The sequence below is a fragment of the Diorhabda carinulata genome, chromosome 2 (genome assembly GCF_026250575.1).
Source record: "Diorhabda carinulata isolate Delta chromosome 2, icDioCari1.1, whole genome shotgun sequence".
Lineage (NCBI taxonomy): Eukaryota > Metazoa > Arthropoda > Insecta > Coleoptera > Chrysomelidae > Diorhabda > Diorhabda carinulata.
In genome coordinates, this window is record NC_079461.1 from 10,371,573 (window position 1) to 10,397,251 (window position 25,679).

General features: G+C 31.4%; 1 protein-coding gene across 1 annotated transcript in view; it reads left to right on the top strand.

Annotated features, from left to right (window-relative positions):
* Positions 1-24,500: 24,500 nt before the first annotated feature.
* The window catches only part of LOC130903514 (facilitated trehalose transporter Tret1-like), a 134,468-nt gene continuing 133,289 nt past the window's right edge, over positions 24,501-25,679 (top strand). Inside the window, exon 1 of the mRNA XM_057815659.1 lies at positions 24,501-24,533. The gene's annotated coding sequence lies outside the window, so the exon portion shown is untranslated. The remainder of the gene's footprint in view (positions 24,534-25,679) is intronic.

Consider the following 25,679-nt stretch of genomic DNA (forward strand, 5'->3'; position numbering starts at 1 on the left):
AAATCAGGAGTTTTTTGCATGGAAACATGAGATTTGTGTGCAGGGTCTTTGTCCTGTAAAAAAAACACCTTTGGATAGCTTCTCGCATCTTTTCTCTTTAATTTTTTGTTGTTAAGCGGTCAGTAATGTCGAATAGAAATTTCCAGTTATTGTTCTACGCTTATCTAAAAAATCAATCATGATTACTCTATGGCAGTCCCAAAAAACTGAAGCAAGAACATTTCAAGCAGATTTTTGGAAACAAAACTTCATAGGTATTGGAGAACCATAGTGTCGCCATTACATCGATTGTTGCTTTGTTTCTGGATCGTAGAAATGTACCCAAGTCTCATCCATAGTAACAATTCGGTTTAAGAAGTCTACATCGTTTTCAAATCGAGCACAGATCGAATGCGATGCTTCTACGCTTGCACGCTTTTGGTCAACATTCAAACATTTGAGGATCCATTTTGCAGCAATTTTTCTCATGTCCAAATTGACGTGAACTATATGAGAGCGCGCTCGTATGAAATCTGCTTCGATAGTTTCGGGACTGACATAGAAACTGGCTTTCCCGATCGGTCATCATCTTTAATGGAATTGCTACATGCTGTTTTTATTTCCTATATAATGTTTGGCAAAACATTTAGTTTCTTTTGAGTACGCCAATGAATATCAATATAAACGCTAAAGCTTACAATATAAAAATTCCATGGAACTAAATATTGTCGGTGTATCTTTATACAATTCGAAATACCTCGGTGTTTTCGCGTTCGTAATTTCGCAGAAAAGAATTTATAGCTTAGAGTTATATAACCTTTCGATATCGAACCACGTCAAATTGCTTTTGATAACACGTTAAATAATGAATTGCACGTAATAAGTAGTATATTGAAAATAAATTACGTTTGTTGTGGATGAAAAAGTAATTAAGTATGAAATTTGAAAACAAAATTTATTGATAAGAACATTATTATCGTGCGAATGATTTCAACTTCACTTTATGCATTATGTGTAATATATTTCGCAGATAAAAATGGACACTGAACGGTTTATTCTTTTGAAATTTAGAATCAAATGGAATAGAATAGAATATAAGCAGTTTAATGTGCTTATTCGTTTTATTCCGTTTCAAAAAAAGTAGAATAAGTAGAATGAAGAGATACTCGAAGGTATAATGTGAACAAACTTCACTTTTGATTATTTAACAGACGATATTTATATGAAAACACCTTTAAAAATTCAATATCTAAATTTAATTGAGCATGTACATTTGGTTTAGAATGTCCTGCGAGGTTGTCCGATGCCCATTTCCCATTGTTTTCTGTTGTTGCAGTCTTACTCTCCTATTCCTCTCTCATGGATCGATCATTTTATTTTTTCCATCTATCTTTTCCTTTTATATATAGTATATATATAGTAGAGGGACTGTAGCAAAATTACTTACGAAAGTGTACTATTTGTAATATAATATAATATATTACAAATAGTACACTTTCGTAAGTAATTTTGCCACAGTTCCTCTACGAAAATGCTTATATGTATATATAGACGGTGATTGATTCGTGTCGTGACAGTATCTCCTTTGTCCTTTGAGATATCAATTTGAAAATTTCAGGGATTATAACCATTATTAGTCTTCATATTTTGAAATTTTTTATATCTTACAAGGTGTTCCAGAAGGCTGTGCCATATCAAAGTAACATTTTTTCAAATCATTCACTTTGTATTTTATTGCATATTGCATATTTGGAATCAGCTAGACTTATATTACAATATGGGATTGTGATATGTTCTACGGGGTACTTAAAAACTTATAACCAATTTTCCATAAAAATCGTAACAAGTTCAATACCCTGTACAATGTAAGAGGAATTCAAGAATGAAGATCTATTATGGTATTATAGTATAGTAGTAAAAATTTTGAAAAATTATTTTTTTTGTTAATATTCATTGAATCTGATACAGAGTGGATCCGAATTCTATTACTTTTTGAGATTTGATTTTTTTGTGCCGAACAATGAATATGTACCTATATCTAATCATTTAATAATTAATTATGAGTTGATTATGATTTATTTACCATAAACTGATATTTGACAATGATATGACATGACATGACATTATTGTTTTTTTTGATCAAGCGGTTTCGCATACATTTTTTGGTATTTTGAGGAATTTTAATTGCATTCTACAGTTCATAAAGTTATTATGTACGATTTCATATTTTTGTCTCAATATTGGTAGCATATTATTACAAAAAACTGGAGGAGTATTGTTAATCAACACTGAACAAATCTAAACTAAAAATACATTGAAACTATGCCTGTTTGGAAGGTTCACAGGAATTATAATTGTGCAGGTTTTTGCCTCTGTGTTTATGGAAAAGTTGAAAAATGATTTTACGCTTTCAGCTGATATTGCTCCTTAATCATATGAATTCTCCGTTTTGAACATATGGAAGCTATAAGAAAATTAATGAATTTCTTAGCATTCGTAGAAAAATATTTTATTTGACTGATTCATTCTCATTTTTTGAGAAGACTCAGAAGTATCATGAAAGAATATTAGATTATCATTTCTCACAAGTTTTAATATGAAAAAGTTGCTAAGCTTAATAACCAATAAATTTATTTGTAACTTAAAGTGAAATTTATAAATGAATGAGATTTAGGACAGATTATAAAAAAAGAGGTCATGTTGCTGCTCGTAACAGTATCCATAAAAAAGATTTTAGCGCAAATAACTCCTCCGATTGTTCTCACTTCGAACATTTTCGCGTTCACTGTTATGTGTTTATAAGACCGATATATGGTTGTTGAAAACCGTAAAAACATTGGTGTAACCATTCATAGGCATTCAACAATCCAAGAGACACGTGAATAATACATTGCCTTTTATATTGATAAAATAATGTCTTTGTTTCATGTGCTTTTATCAGAGTTTTGTCTTTATTGTTCCACGTAGAACAGTTGAAAATATTGAGAATTGCCGCCTTGGGGTTATCATTTTTTGCTGGGAGATAAAGAGAGAGAGAAAAGACAAATTAGATGAAGAATGGTTTCACATTATCAGTAAAAGTATATGTATTTAGTATTCACACGTTTCACTGAAAGAAGAAAAAAATTTGAGGCCATGTGAAGCCAGAAGTTGTTGGATATAACAAAAAATTGTTCGTTTTCGTATATTGGTAATTTCTGCGGACATTCTAGCGCCTTGATGCGACTGGGACAGTACTGTTGTTGAGAGAACTTCACAGTACAGTACATTTAATTATTAAATTAAATTTAATTATTAAATATCTATAGGTACTTGTTTCATTATTATTAATGTATCAGAAGAAGACCAGCTTGCATCTAAATTTTAGCAACACAAATTTAATTTTGACACTTACCAAACGTGGCGTTAGTATAATTACTGTCAATGTCAATTGTCAAGATTAATAATGATTTGTTTGAATTTCCCAAAGGCTTTCCTGATTTGTGTTCTAAATAGAAAGTGATTTTAAAAATTTCAATAGAAACCATTTGGAGTATAAAGCTTTCCAATCTATTCCTACCTCTCATCTACCTTCATTGCCTACTTTCATTCATGAAAATCACAGTTATGTTAATGAGCGTGTTGTAAACCGAGATATTCATATGGTATGAAAACAAATTGTGTACACTGATATGATCGGCGAAGAGGATCAAGTTGATAGTTCGAGTGTTCATGTCTCAACTTCAGACTCTTTCGTTACAGACGAAATGAATCATTTAAGAATCGGGTTTTTTTTACTGTAGCTGGTACTAGTAAGAACAATTTAACATCTACGGAAAGGGTAATGTATCAAGTTCAAAGGAAGACAACAGCTAAAATATCAAAACAGTTTGAAGAATAACAAAGGCCGGTTAGATATCGAAGGAGATATGTGAGAATGGAGCATTTGAGTGTATAGATGAAAGTTTAAATAATGTAATGGAAGAATTCATTAATTCACAGTTAAGAACTATTCATAAATAAGGTACAGCAAAACGCTGAACTATACAGGATAAAATTTGCTCTTTTTATGTATACAGTTGAGGTCTCTGCGACAATGTCCTATTTTTCTCCCGAGGTGCGTATACTATTTTTCTCTCATCGAGATGAAAATTTCTGCCTTGACGTATTCTAATTCACTAGAATCGTCAAAATTCATTTTTTCAATTTCAATTTTGTATTTTCACGAAATAATAAATTCTAAATGTCGTGTGAACAAAATTGTCATCGATAGTTCACACACTTCGATAAACTAGTCGTTGCTACGATACCGGGAATAAAGGCCACTTCTCTCCCGCATACCAGGGAGGAAAGCGAACTTTTCATCCTGGCTACAGAAAAAGTGCATTTTATACCATTAGTAATCAGTGAATATAAAAAATTCTTGATTTATAAAAGGAAGTTTCCATGAAAAATTTAGCGTTTCGATCTGTTACGGTCTTTTTCAAAATATTACTTTACATCTTTCAAAATTATATGGATTGATAGATCATTGAGATCAATTGAGAGCTTTCACTAATTTTTGAGAATTAACAACTGAAAAAGAAAAAAAAATATTGCGGGTTAATCATATTTCTATTTTAAAATTCATGTTGTGATCTATTAATAAATATAATTTTGCAGGTTGTCAATGTCAAGTAATATTTTGTAAAGTAAAATATTTCACTTGTCTTCAAAATCACATATGATCAAAATTTCTTTTCTTTCGGCACATCTACAGATATATAAGAATTAAATGCAACAAATCAGAGCTCGCTACATGCTTCAAGTGAAGAGATGTCGCAGCTACAGACAGACGGACAGATGGATGAACAAAAAGCTAGTAATTTTTTATGAAAATAAAAAAATTCCAGAAAAATAACACAAGTTTTTGTCGCTTTGTTAAAATAACTAAATAGTGTCATAAAAGACCTTAATGTATATAATAGAATCTTTGTATTGGAATCCCATGTATACTATTGAAACTTTCCAAAAATTATTTCACAAATTAGCCTACAACTCGCTTTGGCTATAGAGACATTAAATGATTTAGAGTTTTTATAGGGGAACTGGCTACAATTTTGATTAAAATGTTTTTTTTCCCAATCAAAATCCTTTTTCAGAGAGGAAATATGGAATTTAAATTATTCGCATTCACATTTTATTAAACGCATTACATACAATGATTAAAACCACCAAAAATTATTATTCCACTGCTTCATATTAACCCCACTGGCGCTCATTAAACGTTTTAATTTTTCCGCGCATAAAAGCAATGCATTAGGTAAATATTATTGTCGATCCTCGACGGTAAATATGATTCCATAATAATTATTCATTGTTGGGATTTTTATGTTTCAAACCACCCTCTATTAAACATATCAAAGGGTCTGTAAACATTTATAGTCATAATCAGGGTACGTACGTTATCAAAATCATATCCAATGTTGACACTAAAACGGTTTCATGAAATTTATACACTATTCATTAAATTCAAGGAAGTATGAACTCAATACACATTTGAACCGTTGATTGAAGGCTGAAGTATGGTTAACTTATGGTAAGATATAACGTATTAGTCTAGTTTAAGTGATCACATCTTGTAGAAAGACATTTAACGTTGAGTTTTTAATATATGTCACTATCTCGACACTGATGTCTTCTAGTAATAGTGCAATAAATGTTTAAATACAATTCTCGGGAATGTCATTAAACACCATATTTGGAAATATTCAATTACTATTGCAGGTCTCTTCAAATATATGCTTAAATATTTGAGTGATGCTTACAATTTCAAAAATGCAAATATTGGATGCAAATTTTGAATATTTTTATGTTAATTCCAAATATTGTTCGATCCTTCCATTTTAGCAGATCTATATGGGACTTTTAAATATTTCTTTTTGAGGTTTTCAGGAAAGTTGATTCCGAGAATATGTGGAATTAGACTACAGGAAGGGTTGATTGGGCTCCAAGAGGTGTTGTCTCTTTTGTTCCCTACAAAGAGTCTTGTTTTTTCAATACTTCTAGCTCATCTGTCATCCGACGAATGAATAAAATAGAATAATAATGAAAATAATTCAGATTTTCGTTGTGAGTTTGAATTGCCCGATTTTGCCAAAAACTTGTTTTCTAATCAAATCAACCTATTTCTTGATCTGCATTATTAAAATGTATATTTGTAATTTGATTATAAGGTATTCTCGCCTCTACCCAATTATTCCTGCTTGTATTAAATATACATATTAGTATGTATTAGTGCCCCTATATGTTCAGGCTATTTTGTCTGTGTTCAGTTGTGCAATTTTGACAATTATAAATATAGAGTTGACGTCTTTGAGTTGTCAGAAAATAACCAGCGTTTTATTTTTTTTATTCAAGTTTATTGTAGTTTTTCCACTGCAAGGACTAACATAACCAATAGCTTTTTCTAATAATGAATTTTTTTTTTCTTGTTTCTTGAATTCAAAATCCATTTCTTAAAATCCAGAAGGTCTTATCTTCGTTAACTATTCTCATAATTTTATCCATTATAGGTAACCCATTTTGAAAGAAAACATTGTGCACATTTTTTTTGACAGCGTCCCTGTCGAAATTATCAATTGAATTGTTAATTTTGTACTGGATAGATACTTTTTAGGGTAGGCCACTGAAGTTCTGGACACATGAACGATTCGGTGGACACTTAAAGAAGATACTTCCGAAATATTTGCTGTTTTAGAAATAACGTCATTAACAGTCTTAACATGATTTTCTTGCATTTCATTTTCATTAATATTTATTTAGGCGGAGCTGAAAGGGAGCTAAAACAAATAACTTCATTACCTGTCTCTGTGTCAGACATGTTTTAAGAAAATTACGCAGTAGGCAATCTCATTGAAGTGCAATAATACGATGCCGTCCCTCTATTACACCTGATCCATACAACGGTTTCTGGAGCAATGCGGCGCTCGCTCCTCCCACACGGCTTTTTATTTGGGGTATATTATGGTGCCAATGATTTGGACCAATAACAATGTCATGACGCGTTTCGCCTGGGATGTTCACGTGCTGATGACATACTTATCATTGTTTTAGTTTGCTATATTTCTCCGATAAATAGACTTTAACTCAAAATAATTATATACAACTCTATTAACCGTTAAAATAGGCGGAACCAAACTAGAAACTTGATATAATACAAATTATTGGGCTGCTCCTTCGGAATAATCAGAAGACTTTTATAGTAAAATTCACTACTTTTGTGATGCACTTCTTCAAACTGTTAAACATATAATTCTTAAAGTAGGAATCGTAGCATATTCGTGGCCACCAAGGAAATCACTTTGAAAGAACTAAATCTTATGAAAAAGCATCAGTTCCATTGCTGAATTTTCACAATTCATAGGCTTAATCCGCAGGAAATTCCAAAAGCAAGCTTTATTACGATACTATCGATAGACTAGAATGAACTGGAATTACTAATCGTTTCCTTATACCATGTAAAGTAGACTTTTTATATCATTGATATGAGTAGATACAGATTAGAACAGGATAGTATTTAAAATGTATGACTTAAAAGTCATATATAATATGATGTAAGCTTCCGTTAAATTATAATACAGCGCATTACATCAAAATCTAACCAACTTCTATTAATCAAGAATATCGCTAACTCCAGGACTTACATTTCAAATAAGAAGATACTTTGGAGCAAATATGTATTTTCTCCCAAAAAGCACAAAGTTTCCAGAAAGTTTAACAAGGACAAAAGTACACGAATGCGTATGCTTATCCACCGTGACTAACATTAATTCAGAAATACTAATTAGGCTTGACAATTTGCGACGGTTGAAGAAAAGTAAAAGACGTTTGAAGTAAAAGGATGTTTTATGTACGTATACGATGTTCCTTTAATAATTTTTGGAAATGTAAGTAAGAAGTATGAGCATTTAAAACAATATTGCAGCTTTTATGTGTAATAATGCTTAATAATGGAGATTATAGATAGATTTTCTTATTTTGAAATGATTGATTCGAATTTGTACTTTGATAGCATATGCAAAATGGTACTTATCATACGTACATAGCGTAAACTGCATAAAAGATCATAATATCAATTCACTCGTATGATTATTTATTCGAGTCATTAATACAATGTTCTTTATTCATTCTATTCATAACAATTTTCAATTACATTATTTCGATTGAAGGATATTTTCCAGTTCCTTATTTAGAATTCAAGTTTCAATACTAACTACAATAAAATACGTTTATGCCGTTTTCCTCTAAATTCACCACTTTCGTTATTCCTCTTACATCCTATTCTTCTTTTTCCTTAATCCTCTTTCTGTTTGATTCTCTCCTTCTTCTATTCCATCTTTTTCTTTTCTCTCTTTCTCTATATCCCTTTTCATTTTTCCGTTATTTCTTTTTATCTCTTTTCCTTCTTTTTCTTTATATATTCTTTCTCTATGTCTATTTCTTTCTCAGTACCTTCAATTGCTTAATATTACAGTAAATTGAGAAAACTGATTGATGTATAAGATTTGCTAACTGTTAGGATGAATACTTCTGCAACTTGAGGAGAGTTCAAGCATCTAAGCCGTTTTAATATTGTGATATTCGTACCTGCATCCACAAATGTTGCTGAGTTGTTTAGATTCAGAAATATTTATATACGCTAATATTGTTATCCTAATTGATTGTCGTGTATATTCATTTTGTTCAAAATTAATAAAAAATTATTAAAAGAAATATTAGATTGTCTCAGAGCCCAGTATTTCTTTACAATATTATTAAAATCTCGCGTTATTGTCAACTGTCTCGGCTTATTAGTTTTTATATTGGGAGAGGTATAGCAAATACCAAATCTTTAATGTTGGGAAGCTCATTATTGCGACAAGCCTCCAAAACACCAATAACAAGGGCGACGTAAAAATGAAAAATTATCTTTTAATAAAATTGCTACTTATATTAGAATTTTTTATATATTTTTGGTTGAATAGAGTTTCAAAAGAATTGGTTAGCATTATCTTCCCTAAATATCATTCAATTTTTTTCTATATTGAATATCGATATTGGTTTCAACTTTCGCGCTTTTGAGATTGAGTATATTTAAATAATGTCGATAATTTCCATTATTTCATTCCATTAAATAAAAATGAACATTATTGCAGCAGAAAACTGTATATATATATATATATATATATATATATATATATATATATATATATATATATATATATATATATATATAGTATTAATATTGAATTCTATGACTTTGAAAATTTATACAAGCATTGATACTATAAAAAATCACCGGAAATCTCTTTCCCAGACGAGATGAGATGAGTATATAAGTATTCGAAAGCTAGGAAAATATATTAAAGTTAGTACACTTTGATGTTTCGTTGCCACATTCCCAATAAGATATCGTTCTTATATATAGATATGTATATATATACATATATATATATATATATATATATATATATATATTTCTTCAATTTCTTATTTCTTAGACCTTTTGATATATTAATGCATCTAAATGTTCTTGATTTTGGGCCTCTTCTGTTTAAAAATTAGTTTTTTTATAATAAAAAAAATTTTTTTATCAAAATATGATAATGACACTGACAATTTGCTTATTTATATTGATCTATAGATCACCTTCATCATAAATATCAAAATAAAGATAAAATCAACTTGTTCTATGTTCTAATAAGAAAAATTAATTTTTTCTTGGTCCCTACATATCAAATATAAAGCAGTTCCTCTTTAACGCTTGATATCCTTCTAGTATTATCCTTAGCCATATATCTAACTATCTATTTAAGAATCTACGTTTCGCCTCCGTAGCTCACTGTTGGTTAGTTGGTTTTGTATAGATGTAGCACCACCTTTCTGGAGATTTTTTGTGATTCCAGTATCGCGTTCAGCGCTCCCAATTGCTTACATCCCCTCGTCATCTTAGCTTCTAGATTTTCTCCCTCGTCACCATCATCTTTGATAACCACTACAAGATTTATATAACTTTGAACTTGTTCTAACTCATTGCCTTTTCTTCGTTCTGTTCTATTGACAAACTTCTCATTGCTCTTTTCCTTTGTGGTGTTGTCATTATCATGAATTTCGATACATGGTCAGCGTATGCCAGTAGCTTCTTGTTTTTAGTGTCTGTTTAAACCGATTTCACGTAGTATCCATTCCAATATTATATTGAACAGTGTTGTGGATAACGGGTCTCCCTTTTTTAGTCCTGCGTTGGTCTGGAAACATTTTGATATTCTTTGACATACCTTTACCTTCGTTTTTTTTGTGTTCAAGTGTAATTTTCCTAAGACTTGTAAGCTTTATGAAATTCTAATATCGTTCATAATGCTGTACGAATGGCTTCTGTTCAAAGTATCGTGAATTTTTTGGAAATCCATGAAGATTGAGTGAATTGGCAGATCGTAACTGATCTTCTATAATTAAGCTCGCATTGGTAGTAACCTAACCAGTTTTCTTTATATACGAGGATATATTGAAAAATTATTAGCCTAATGTAGAACCAAATTTCATTGTCAAAATATTTTGTCCTCTTAATTGGATACATTTATTACAGCGAACCTGAAACGTCTCTAGACCTTTCAAAAAAAACTTTTCTTCTTGCTCTACAAACCAGTCCTCCACAGCTTTTATTACCTCCTCGTTGGAAGAAAATTTACAATCTTTTAATTTTTTTTTCAGTTGAGTAAAGAGATGATAGTCGGTCGGAGCAAAATCTGGTGAATAAGGGGGGTGTTCTAGTTCTTCAAATCCTTAATCAAGAATTTTTTGCATGGCAACATGAGATTTGTGTGCAGGGGCGTTGTCCTGGAGAAACAAAACACCTTTGGATAGCTTTCCGCGTCTTTTCTCTTTAATTTTTTATTCATCATTATTTTTATCAATCATGATTACTCCAAGGCAATCCCAAAAAACTGAAGCAAGAAGTTTTCCAGCAGATTTTTGAGTACGAAACTTCTTAGGTCTTGCAAAACCAGAGTGTCGCCATTCCATCGATTGTTGCTTTAATTCATCAATAGTACGCGTTCTTATGAAATATTCAGTGCTTCAGATATCCGTTTTAGCCCAACTCGATGGTCTGATAATATCATGTCATTAACTGCATCGATATTTTCGGGGACTGACATAGAAACTGGCCTTCCCGATCGGTCACCATTTTCAATGGAAAATTTTTCACGTTCTCATACGAAGGACATTGATCACTAAGGGTATTAAGTATCTTCGTAAATCTGCTTACCCTTTAACCCTTTTAAATATAGGTACTTGATGATGGATTAATACTACAATTTTTCGATTCTCACAATTTCGGTGGACATATTTTTTTATTAATTTATTGCGTAACTCTGGTTTACTTTTTTGACTTCAAACTTTACACTGACACTTCTAATAAGTTATTGTTCGTTGCTATGGTGACGCTTATTTCGTCCTTTTCTGAAGACTTCTCATTTCCCTTTTCTTATTCTTTATATGAATAGTGTTCTGCTCAGCTAGCCTTATTATTGTATTTTATTTTTTGTTTAGGAAACTTTCTTCATTGCGACTAATTCTGCTCTCCATTCCTTTCCGTTTCTTCGCTGTTCTTCTTTGCTCTTCATATAGTTTCTCAACTTTATTTGTTCCAATCTGTATCATTTTCTGTTTTGCTTATGTCCTCTTCTCCATTTCTTCTGCACATTTGTTATCGAATCATTCGTCTCTTTTTCTTTGCTTCATTTTATGTGGAATTATTTTACTTGCCGCCTTCTTTATGGTTTTCTCTAAACTTTCCATTCTTCATTAATATTATAGTTCTGTTATTCTGTTGGGGCTCTCCTCAGTTCTTCTCTGTATTTTTTCTTTATTGTTATCTATGAGGTTTCATACATCTAGTCTTTTTTTTCGTCCGATCTTTTCATTTTTCTTGATATAAGGTTTATTTTAGTTTTAGCTACTTTGATTATAATTTTCTATTCTTTGAGTAATTGAGAGTGTTATATCTAACAATTTGGAGCAACTGATGTGTTACTGTTTACTTCAAAATGTAGATCACTAATTAAGAAAAAACAAATATTTTAGATGGTTGCTATTCACCAGTAAGAAAGAGTGTCTCCCGACCCTGTGAATCACAGGCTAAAGTATATTATCAATTTTGGATACATCGAAGTCTTCAAAGTATAATCAACATAGTGGACTACAGCTTTTAAACGACCTAACATCTAAAACATTATGTCCCAAAAAAATTAACTCAAATTCAATTTTCTTCTCTTTATTCGGCTTCCACGGCTGTAGCAATTTTATATACCATGTTTGAATTTTCAATTTATGTTACATAAACTCTAAATTTCGGTATGTTTCAAACAATATCAATCTTAAAGTAAAAATGCACTCGAATCTAATTCTTTTATTATGAATTTGATAAGTACTATTTCAATATTTGTATACAGAAACAAGATTTTTACAATGGCAAACGGCAACCAATGACGACCGTCTCAACCGATGTAGTAAGTACAACTTGTTGACATAAAATTCCACTTTTCCTTTGATATTTCCTCCTTCCAACCAAAACACACCAATTCAAAGTATAGAGCGGATGAAGGAGAATTTACGGCATTTTTTTTAAACAGACAGAAATAAAAAGTTGCTATATGTTGAGTTTTTACATTCTTTACTAGACGTGGAAAAGTATATTGGATTTAACACTGTTGGAAATAGAATTCCAATTATACATTACTTATTGTCTTTTAATCATTCCAAGAATGTATTTTTAGTAGAAAAAGAAATACTTTCGCTTCCATATAGTTATGATATCCATAAACGAAGGGAGAGTAAGAGATTATATTTGCACAGCTGCTACCTTGTAGATCGTAATATTATTGATACATTCTATAGGTTAAAATGATGTAGTTACCTGTTATGTGTTTTCTGTATATAAGAATAACATTTGATATACTCAGTGGCTTGATTTCTGGCCAAGCACAAAAAAGTGTACCAAAATTTGCATATTGATGAAAATTCCGCGAATACTCGTATTCTATTGAATCACTCAATAAGTTGTGTGAATATCTGAGAAACATACATTTTGTTGCTAATATCGGTGCATTTTATTGGTAAAACACTGGTTTTACCAATAAAGATATGAGGCCGTTTTTCCTTGAGTTTTGCATTCAAACAATCCAACAACTATATTGCTATTGATTGTGTCTCCCTTCAAAGTTTTTGTGACGCTCTCTAAAAAGCTTCTTTTTGATGGAAAAACACTGGGAATAACTTTTTAATGCAAACTGCACGTATCTCTACACGAATTAAAGTAATTAGTTGTTATAGGAGTACTAATGCAAGAGTAGAAAGATTTGCCTACCAAAGATGAGCAGAAACAATTCCTCATACGAATTCTAGATGATTATAGGAGAGAAGGCAATAAAAATACGGAAGAAAGCTTACTTGAGGCTTTGAGTGAAGGAATTAAATATTAAAATAACATTTGTACTAATGTAATTTCAAAATAAAAATATCAGTTCTGATATATTTTAGTTTTTTATTGAATATAATTCGATAATTTTTATATTTTGAATAAAATTGTATTTTCTATAAAATATTCTCAAAAAAGATGATTATACCGGAAAATTAACTTTGATCGTGTAGAGGCACGTGTTGTTTTGAATGAAAAACGAAAAAAAATTCCATGTTTTTTCATAAGAAGCTTTTTAGGGAGCGTTGCGAAAAATTCAATTTTTAATGACAATCCTAACCCTAGATCAAAAACCATTCGTCTCTCAGACCACGCATACCCCCGAGTTTCCTACTTCGGTAGGTTCTTCTCACCCACACTCCCTTCTACGATGAGTACCTTCTTGATTAGACCTATTAGTGACCCACGTGCTCTCATTGCGATCACACACACGCATTGTTTCAGGATATACATTCACCGAGTCGACTGACAGACAAAAGGTTAGTGACTATGTATCTTCATTTTGAGTTGAAACATTTATTTATTTTCAAGATACCCCTTATTTTTTTATCTACTTTTCATCAATTACATGTAACAGATTTTTTTTTGTCCTGTTATTTTGTTGAACAAAATTTAAGTGAAATGTTTTATTGCAGTATTTTTTGAAGTGTTTTCTTCTAGTTATTAATTGCAATTTATGTTTAGGTAAATTTGAGAGGAGCAATTGAGCTCCGAGTCCATTCAGCTTCAGCAACAGCCGCAGAAGATTGGGCCATCAGTTGTGATCCGTCCCAATAAAAATCACCTTACGGAAAGAACGGTTAAAAATGATCTTCTAGACCTCGCCATCCAGAAGCAAGAATGTCTCTTCGAAATGTGATTCACATAGATATCTCCAGTTAGTACAGACCCCAAAAAATTATTCCTTCAGTTAATTTATAACAGAATGATCAATGATATCATTGATTATACTAATACCGAGATTGATATCAAAAATTGCAAGTATAAACAGGAGAAATATACTAACTCGCCTACTTTCGCTAACGAAGTGAAGGCTTTACTGGGTCTTTTGATTCAATCAGTGGCTATAAAAAGTAATCATTTGCCCACCAGAACACTATTCGACCACAAAAGGAGTACAAAGTGTGCATGAGTACTGAGAGGTTTGATATTTTATGGAAATGTCTTCGGTTTGACGATAAGACAACAAGAACAGAGAGAAGGGACTCTGACAAGTTGCCTGCCTTCAAACAATTCTGGAAAGCATTCATAAGCAACCGTAAGAAATGGTATATGCCCATCTTCTACGTAACAAGTGAAAAACAGCTCGTTGGATTCAGAGGGCGTTGTCCATTTAGGATATGTGTATACAACAAGCCTAATCAATACGGCGTGAAGCTCATAATGATGGTAGGCTCGAAGACAAAATATGTGTGTAATGCTTTTCCATATTTGGACAAGGGAACCAATCCAGGATCAAAACCACTGGCGAACAATATAGTGAAGGCGATTATCGAACCTATACATGTAACAACTTGGTACTTTGCGAAGCAACAAACGGGAAATACCCTAAGAATGCTTCAATAAATATATGAACATGTTTCAAACCCAACTATAACAAGGTTGTACATTCTCTATCTACCACCCATGATCAACCCCCTATCAATGACAGTAACAAGAAGACAGAAATAATTCATTTCTCTAATTCTATAGAAGGCGCTCTGGATACCTGGCGACTAGTGTTCATGAAAATACTAGTCTCACAACCAATAGATAGCCGCTATAGATGTTTTGTAATACTTTGAAAATTAATACCATATGGGTGATTCCGTTCTAACTGTGATTTTTTGTATTCAAAATTTCAAGATTTTAAAATTTAACTTTTCTAACTTTTTTATGCATATTATTCATCTATTTTACTGTAAAAATAAAACTCTAAGAGGAATTTACTACAACTTCAAAGTATCACGAGCAAGACACAAATGTCGGATTTTGAGTTCCACGGTACTGACTCATTTATCCACGGTACTGACATGGTAACTTAAGATATTAAACAACAAGTGCATCAATTTTCCTCAGTTTGATCATAAACATTAGAATTTATAAGGTAATTAGTTTAAATCATTTGTTACGACAAAAAAAATTAATAATTTATCGGTAAATTCTAGGAATGGACATGACACGGTACTGACATGGTAACTTAAGATATTAAACAACAAGTGCATCAATTTTCCTCAGTTTGATCATAAACATTAGAATTTATAAGGTAATTAGTTTAAATCATTTGTTACGACAAAAAAAATTAATAATTTATCGGTAAATTCTAGGAATGGACATGACACGGTACTGACATTCAAGTGATGTAGTATAAGTTTTCTTTAAGTGGCAAGTTATATTGTATAAAAATAATGTTTAAATATCTTAAGAATTATTCAATTAACACAAAATTTTTATTAATTGATTATTAATTAATGACTAGTACAAAAAAACAATACAGGACATTGAATATCACAGTTAGAACGGAATCACCCATATACTCGTATGCTGTTTAGGTATAAAACATGATCAGAGATCGTAAAAAACGGGAGCGATACAAACGAAGGCGTATGACAAAATATTTTTGCACATACTGCAAAAAAGCCATTTGCTCGGATGACTGTTCCTATTTGTAGTAACTGTGAGAATTAGTATTTTTTTCCATTGTTTTGTTTATTTGCCTAAGGGAAGTACTTTAAGTTTTTGTTATGTGTGTTTTAATTCCTAGTCTGTGAGTTGAAAGGTTAGTGACAGAGAACTCCAATTAAAGGTTCGTGATCTAGGGCTATTATACAGTTATAATGGTTTCAATAAGATAGCATATGTGCATGAGTACGAGTATATTTAAATCAATTTTTTCCGCATCAATAGATCGATTGATGTGGCAAAAATGATGAATACCATGTACTTGCGTAGTGGAAAATTTTCAACAACGTTTATTATTTGATGTCAATACAATTCAGACTACGATTGAAATTGAATGAGATGTGTACAATAATCACACATCTCATCGGAGTCTAACCATTTCTGCGTTGCCTGGTTAGTTTTTCAAAGATTTGACGTACCGCGAACAATCTGGATGAGTCAGATATTAACTAGAGATGAAACCTGGATATTTGAGTTGTGAATAAGCGCAGTTAAGAGTAGAAATAGGTGGAGAGCATTTATCAAAAGTGAAAATGCGCAGGTCGTGACCAAAGGCAATGTGTTCATTTTTTTCGATATTTACTAATTACATTGTGAATATATTCCGGCCAGTCAAAGTGTCACAGGACAGTTTTATATTAGCTTCTTGGTGCTGCCTAACATTTGATATTTACACAGGACATTTGGAGAATGTGGCGAGAAGATTAAGGAAGTATGACTTAACATAACAAACACAAGCAGTTGAAAAGTTATTCTCGAAGATTTGTCGGCAGGTTTTCAAACATCAACAGCTAAAAGGCAGCGGCTTATAATAACACTTATAAAAATTATAGTGAATTGCTGAGAAAACTAGCATAATCTATCCATATTTTGTATGTAGCACCTGAATGAATGCTGAACATGTAAATTTATACTTAAAGTCCGTCATGCATCGTACCGGGAATCAATCTATTGCTTCAACATAATAGATATCGCTTCATATGCCGCCGGAGTAAACGCACTCCCATTTCAATGCGAAAAACAACAATGGTTACGATAAACAGGAATGAGAGACGTTGTTTTAGTATTAAAACAGATTTAATAGTATTCATCAAACTACATCGGGTCAATTACGTTGTACATGAAATGGTTCACACACTGGGTAGTACAGTCTTAAGACTGCCACCGTATGGTTGTGAGATCAACTCTGTAATATATGAGTACAAATGAAACAGTACATAAGTATCACAATGTAATAGTCAAAATGGCAAGCGTGGAGCATGTGTTGCAAACTTAAATAGATGATTTTGCCACAATAATAGCAATGATATATGAAATAAAACATATCTATTACTTAAAACTTCCCATTGTTATTTAACAATATTATAAATAATTCAGATCCTTCCACATTTTATAGCTGGAAATATATATATATATATATATATATATATATATATATATATATATATATCTTCTATATCTATATCTATATATCTTCTATATCATGAGAAATTTAACTTCATAAAATTCACTGTACCGACAGCAATGATATATTTCAAAAATAAAATAGGCATTTCAGTCAGACGTAATACACTGTGCCGAGAATCGAACATTGATTGAAATGTAGTTGACAACCTTGATAAAATATGAAATCAAACTCCTGCTGGGGCATCAGCTTGAAATCTCCACCTGCTACAAAATGTTCCCCGTTTTACTTTGTGACACTGAAACTGAAAAAAAAAGCGCTGGGGAAACTCCGAACAATCTGAAAATTGACGTGATACCTCTGGTATTTTCTCTCTCAGACTCTCTGGTTTAATAAATGGTTGGAATGTTAAAATAAGCAATTTGGCGTGATATTTCAAAGGGTAAAATGATTTTCTAACACTCATTAAATTTTGAATCGTTTTACCTCAATTGTACATTTATGTGAAATGAAGAAAATCAGCTATCATTCCAAATTAATTTTTGTACGACAAACAGAATATCTAAAGGAGCTTTCAAACGTTATGGTGTGATGAGCATACTTCATTTTCAATCATCACAAGACTCTTATTAATGTGGGGGATATGACTCTAAGAGAGAAGTTCCTGATATACAAAGTAACTTTAAAACTGTATGCATATATGCTATACTCGGAAGTTCTTCACTTTACATCAGTAGTACCGATCAAAATACTTCAAAAACTGGATGTCGCCTGGATAGGAACAAATCAAGTGCTGTGTACTCATCTTTATTTCAAATTATGTCATCCTGAGAATAAACCAATATCAACAGGAATAATCGTAATCCATGACTAGAACAGTTTTTGGAATATAGACACAAATGAAGGAGGATAAGTTATGGCCAAGAGACACTATACAGTTATTCAATATATGCGGTTGAAGCAGAAAATTAGTAGTATGAGTAATTACATTAATTAATCTTTATTGTGAATAAACCAACGGGTGGTCAGTAATAAGGCTTCGAGTTTACTATCAATTGTCTGATTGTTGAATGAATGAAAATAAGCCTCCAAGTGTAATTAAACTCTTAACATTCAAAATTTACCTCACGTGGGAAATGGCCAAAACTCCAAACATTTGGTTTTTTGACTTGTATAAGTGCTAACACATATCCCCTATGCTCGTGCAGACTCAACTTAGGTATGCTCCACGTGGCAAAGTTTCGCTAGTAATAATTACATGGTGCTGGCTGATCATTTAGCTGTCGTATTGATGGATTCAAACTTTTCCATGGACGCTGTTCCGAGGTCATTGGATATTCAATTCTAGAGACTGAAACAGTTCAATGAGAAGAAAAAATCTTGAAAATGTTTTTTATTATAATCCATGGTATAATTCATGGGTCTTCCTAGCCTTTCATTACCAGAATTTCGTGTTTTCTTATCCACCAAAGTTTCATTAACATGTTTAATTGTATCATTAATGACCTCATTAATTTCCGTGAGGATACACCTCAGTATATTAAACGTAACGATTTTGTGATTAACTTTAGGGTGAATCAGAAATTTTTGGCACTCATGTAATTACTATGAGGAAAAAGAAAATATATTGCATTCGGTAGAATGTTCATTCAAAATAAATAAATAGTATAAAATGATTCAGTGGGTGATAGGTTTGGGCTGGGGGAGGCCATGGAATATTTCGTCTGAGCGAGATAAATTTGATTGAAAACATTTCATCAACCACGGGAATACTCAAAATGATGTTGAAAAAAATTTTCACATATTCCGCAAAAAGCTGATAGTTATTGGATCTCCCAGTATATTTTTTAAACAGTACGGGCCAATTGGGGCCTTTGAAGACATTGCCTCCTAGACTAAAGGGTTGCCTCTACCGCAAGATCTACATTTTTGTCATATCGCCCAAGACTCTTTTCGAAACTAAATCATTTCATTACACCAGCTATATGTTGAAGTAGTGCTGTTTCAAGTTCAACTTCGATATCTAACGCAAAGTTGTTAGTGGTATCATTTATAGACGTTTGAAGCAGTGAAACGATGGATTCTAAAATATCTACTGGGAGAACGCTCTTAGTGGACATAATTGGAGAGGAAACATAAACAAAGACAAATTGTGGAGTCTTTTGATGTATTGGACTTCGTTTGCGAGAAGATAAATAAGAAATCCCCATTAACAGAACAAGAAGAAATAATTTGTTGAAGGAAGCGATATTTAAGGAAGATTAGAAGATGCCAAATATGTTTTATTTGGATTAACTGATAAATGGGAAACATTTTGTGAAGCAGTTGTGAAAGATTAATTGCTAATAAATTCTCGTTAGGTATTTTTCACTTGAAAATTGATTGAAAATTTAAAAAGCTGCTGAGATAAAGGGAGTAAAATGTATATGTTATGATCTCTAATCAAACAGGTATACATCGCAAGGTAAACTGGTTTGGGATTAAATAAATTCTCAATAATAAAAGAGGGCATGAAGGATTTCTTGACAGAGATTTGTTAGAGTTTCTGCGAATGGAACTACAAATAGAACATTTCACTGGACAATTGACCAATGAAGGAGAATGTTTTTGAGATAAAATAAACTATTTATTAAAACATTTATAAAACAATACATTTACATAAATTAGTTTGTCTACTTATTATTAAATTTTAAGGGAGGTTCCAACGTTATATTCACCATACTAGTCTCATGAAATTAAGTATTGGGACCTTATAATGATTGTTTATCATTTTCTTTATTTGAATAAATATATTTTCCTTGACCCCGAAGTAAAGTGATGCTGAATAACTTGGAGCTTCCAAGGTACATTTCATGGTGAATTATATTCGAGGTGATCATATTAGAAGTTAGTTTTGATTTAAAAAAAAAGTTATAAATGTAACGTATTCTCAAAGAGACCATGATTGAGTTTTTACGAAATTCAGGTTATGAGCCTATATTCTTAATCCTATACGGAAACTTTTATTTGACATTCAGCTTAAGTTCAAACCATACATTAGGATATAAGTCAAACATTGGGACAAATGGTCAAACAGAAGTGATAGCACAACATCCAAAGCGATTTGGCCAAGGATCAATGAAGAGAACACAGCAAAAATAATAAGATTCACGAAGCACTCAATCCAGAAGACCATTGCAATTATCACAAGACATTATAATGTTGACACATGACTCCAGAAATGGGTAGTAACAACGGACAACTATCGCCAAGAGTGGGTGGGAGAAGTCCTAGACGGAGGAACGACAACCAATGCTGGAAGATCACAGAATAGAATGCCTCGAAAAAATAACAGAATTAGAAATAGAAAGAGAGAAAAATTTTATTTTGGACTGGAAATGCTTCAATATGAGCTATAAAAGGAAAAAAGATAGAAAGAAGGTTAGATAGTCAAGTAAGTTTCCAGATCGTGGAGAATGGAAGGTAATATAATGGGCCACCTTCTGAACTACCACCAATCTAGATCGATGCTGATATTAACCTAACATATCCTTCTACTCGAATTATGAACAAAAATTATTTTTTATTAATACAGGGTAATTCCGTGAAAAATTTCGTGTATATTTATTATTGCAATTTGAGGGATTTCTCCAACATCATATCTACTTTATTATTTTTATTGTTAAACCTAATTTTAAGTTCTTGGACACCGAGATACGAATAATCCTTCGAGCTATTTGACTAATTTTATTAATTTATGGTATATTTGAGGTGATCATATTAAAATTTAGTGTGAATTCGGGTAAAAAGTTATCAGTGCTTTTATGTATTCTCAACGAAAATTATTCATATCCCAAACATTTCATTTGGCATTTTGGGATGTTCAGCTTCAATTTAACTTTGATTCTTTATAGGGTATAGTAATTTCTACTATATATTTGTAATAATCGTAAACAGTTAAATTTCGGATCTATAGAAAAGGAAGAGACAATTAATTATCAATTAGGAAAACTTTTCGTTTTTTTCTTAAATTCATCTCATCAAGCTTCTAAATAATAAGACTGTATTGTTAGCTCTATAAGGAGTTGGAAGCTAAAAATAACAACGCTCACGTCAAACTCAACTTTTGGTACGGTCAATTTAAAGAAACCATTACGTACGTCTTGTAGTTGCTCTAGTAGAGAAGATTTGATTTGATATTTGATTTCTGTTGATGAATGATGATAATATGTAAAAAATGTGTGTTCGATAAAATTAATAGAATAAAAATGTAATTCGAAAAGTAAGTTTTGGATTATTCAGTTAGTCGGCTTCACTGATCGCCGTTCCCCGGTATTTCGCTCGCAGCTTTTTTTTATCAAAGCAACTGCGAAGTAAGAAAAAAGTGTTACTGATGGAATGTGTTTTATTATTACCGATTGGTATCATTTAAATTATGTAATTATCATTCTTTTTAGTTCTTCATTTGTTTATGTTTGATCTGCAGCACTGCAGATCAAACACAAAATGCATCGTAATTATAAATAATAACCTTTTTCGGTTGAGAAAACACACCTATTATTTTTATAGATGTTCGTAATTGGTGATATTCTGATAATTGTAATGATATATTCACAAAATTCTAGCATTAATTGAGAAATTTTAATATAGTGCGACATTTCCTAGCTTGAATAGGATGGTAATATACAAGTAACAAAAGGCGTTAAAAGTTGGCTGATGTCTCATTATTTTTTGTCATGCCTTCGAGAAAAATGATAATGCTTGTTTTTTATCATGAGTTGAGACAAGAACATCGTAAATATTTGCATTTTTATGTGAGTTGCTGGGTTTTTGTGGTTTTTACTATACGCTTACGAATTAGGACGCATCCAGGCAACTTTTTATTACTTCAGATCTTGCTACTTTCATAACGAACTACGAAACTTTTTCCTATTTGCACAAAGTTATACATTGAAAGATCATATAAATTCATCTTAGAACGTAAAAAATTTATCTCAAAACAACGTACTGTATTTTGAATCAAAGCAAAAATATTTTTGTTTGGAATGTGAATATCAATTTTAGATGAATCGGACAGAAATCTCTTTGAAAGTTTTGAAAATATACTAAGTCGTATTGGTATAGAATAAAGAATGAAATAATAGAACAAACAAACGGAAACAAAAACACAAGAAAATTTTTATTAGCAGTTAATATGGTTTTCTAAAAAAGAGAAAAAAACAAGATTGGGTCAAAACACATATTACGAGATGTGATCAAAAATACGGTGAATTATTTTAGTAAAATCAAGGAAAAAAAACAGGATGAGATTTAAATATATCTATCAGATTACTCCTCTTGAATGGCGATGCAGTTATTTAAATATTATATCCAGGACTGGAAACAGTTCTGGAAAGATTTTATCTTCTCTAACGTGCTCATCGGAAGAGCCAGAAACCACTTCATACTCAATGTGGTATATAAAGCATACATGGACCAAAATCAAAAGCGACTTCTGAGACGGTCTTGGTGAAAACAGTCAATTATAGGGCTTATTTTTTCGTTCAAATGTTCTTGTACCCATTTGATGTAAAATTCTGTCATAATCGGACAAAACTGAGCATAACTCCAATGTTCGACATGACTTTATGAGACACATTCAGTTGAAATACATGCAGCGTAATTAGTAGTAGTAGTAGAATATAATCTTTTCAGAGATTATGTGAAAACAACAACTTTTTATTTGATTTCCAGGAATTTTTTCCAAAATCTTGTTTACTTTCAGTATGCGACATTCTATGCATTTCTTATTTATTGAAAGTCATTTATATGAAAAATACTGATTTGTCATAGTCATAAATTATTTATTATTTATTGTGTATAAGTGTATACCGTAGGTGGAGAAGGTTGAATGTAAAGATTATATCTTCCACCTCGAATTTTCTAACGACTTAATAAATGCTTGGTTCATTTCACTATTATATAATCAAAAGTCCTAATATGAGAAATTGAAAATAATCAGGTATATATCGATAACCGTCAATTTTCCTTCCTTGAGAACTTCGTTTCGTGTTGCTTAAAATATGCGACTGAGTATGGATCAATCACTCTATTAAAGTTTATATATTTCCCTTATACATGCTTTGCCATGATATGCTACATTTCCTTAACCCTATACTGCTCTATTTTATCAATATATAACGGTAGGAAATGACGACAAAAATATGCAAAAAACTCAATACTATGAAGAATATATTTTATAAGGGAAAATGTCAACGTAGTTGTTAATGTTAAAAAAAATAGTTGCATCTCAGCGCAAGAGGTTATAGCGCATTTTTTACCGTTCGAAGATTTTAAATAAACAATTTACTAAGCTTCCAGGGAATTGGAACGAGAAGTGTGCAATTTTACTTTATATTTGGAGGTGGATTGCATCAATTCCTCATATTTTATCTCTCTTTTAAAGACAGACAAGAATTGGCATTGACAATAATGTCAAGTAATATTGTCATAAAGACCGCGACATGTCGAAACGTCAATTTTTTGCTGCTAATGCCCAAAATTTCTTTCGTATAGACACATCTACAGCTGTACAGAAAATAAATGCAAAAAGAAAACTAGTAGATGGACGAACAAAATGATAGTGATAGCGCATTTTTATTGTGAGAAATGCGATATAAAACACAGCTTCAAAATAATTTGAATCATAGAAAATATGTGAACGTTCTAGTCCGTATCAAAATAAAGCTGTGTTACGAACAAGTTCTTAGGCCGGTCCTGTCCAGCTACTATGGAATTTTAAAATTCGGCGAATTATAAATTATATATATTATATATAGAATAAAATTTCAATAGTAGGCGGTTCATTTACAGCATTTCTTTCAAATAGTTTCTAGGAAAGTGTATTTATTAATTTCTTTTTGTTGTACAATTTCATTTAGGTATATAAATGTTTTGTGTAAGCGCAGTTCAGTTCAGTTTTTAATAAATAATCGTAGTGAATTAAACGAATTATTAAAGTAATTGCAGAAATTATCTAAGTGATATTTATATGTGAGTTATTAAGTTATGTTTATTGCATAATGTGTAAATAAATTAAGAACGTAAGAGGCAGTGTCGTTAATTCACCCGAGGAATAGAAAGAGTGTAAATAAATACAAAATACGTTACAGCTGTATGGATGGCTGTTTTAGCATAAATGTTTCAATAGTCACATGTATAGTACCTATATGTGCTTCTATTTTTACTTGTTTATACTGAGCGAACTTTAAAAAAAAAACAATTATTCTTTTTATTGAGAGATAAATACAGGCCACATTAAGAATATTAGAGAAATGAAAAATAAATGCAATTCGGTAATTTGAACCTTTGTCTTATTGAGTCATGGACAAATATATATATATATATATATATATATATATATATATATATATATATATATATATATATATATATATATATCTAAATACAAGGTTAATAAATCGCATTTGCCATTTTTTGGTACGCATAATAATTGTGTAGCGACCAATAATATCAGCCCAACTTCCTCAAATGTTTATTACACTCTCTAATTATGTTTGGACAGGAAATAATCATTTTTCCTCTTTCTGTAGTATCATTTTACTTCAGTCATAGATATTTCACCTGTAAAGAATGATGTATTTAGAAAATTGGTATTTTAGATCTACCCAATGTGCCCAGGGAAAAAAATTTCTCACTTTGCTAATTATACAACAAGTTGTATTGGGTATAAAAATTATCGAAAGATATTCGATAATCAATTACAATATTGGAAAAACGACATACTAAGGTCACAAATGGAAACAAATCCACGTGATACAATCGATGAACTCTCATACACCCTTATTCAACCTTGATCGACCATCCAAGATTATTTTCAGCATTTTGCAGAAATAATCATAGCAGGGTCAAAACGCAAAAGGCAATGACTCTCTCCAAACGAAGTACTGCTTAGCCGGGTTTTTATCCAAAAAAGTTTAATACGTTGATTTGCTCATTTTGAAGTATCAGCTCACTTTTTGAAGTATGAAACTGTTAATGGGAATCATTATCTATTTAACTAATCTTTAATGTAATTATGTCTTTGTTGTTTTATTTTCACGACCTTCACCTTTCCCGTGAAATTGTCCAGAATGGTTATAGTTTCATCTTTCACTTACTCACTTCACACTTCAACCC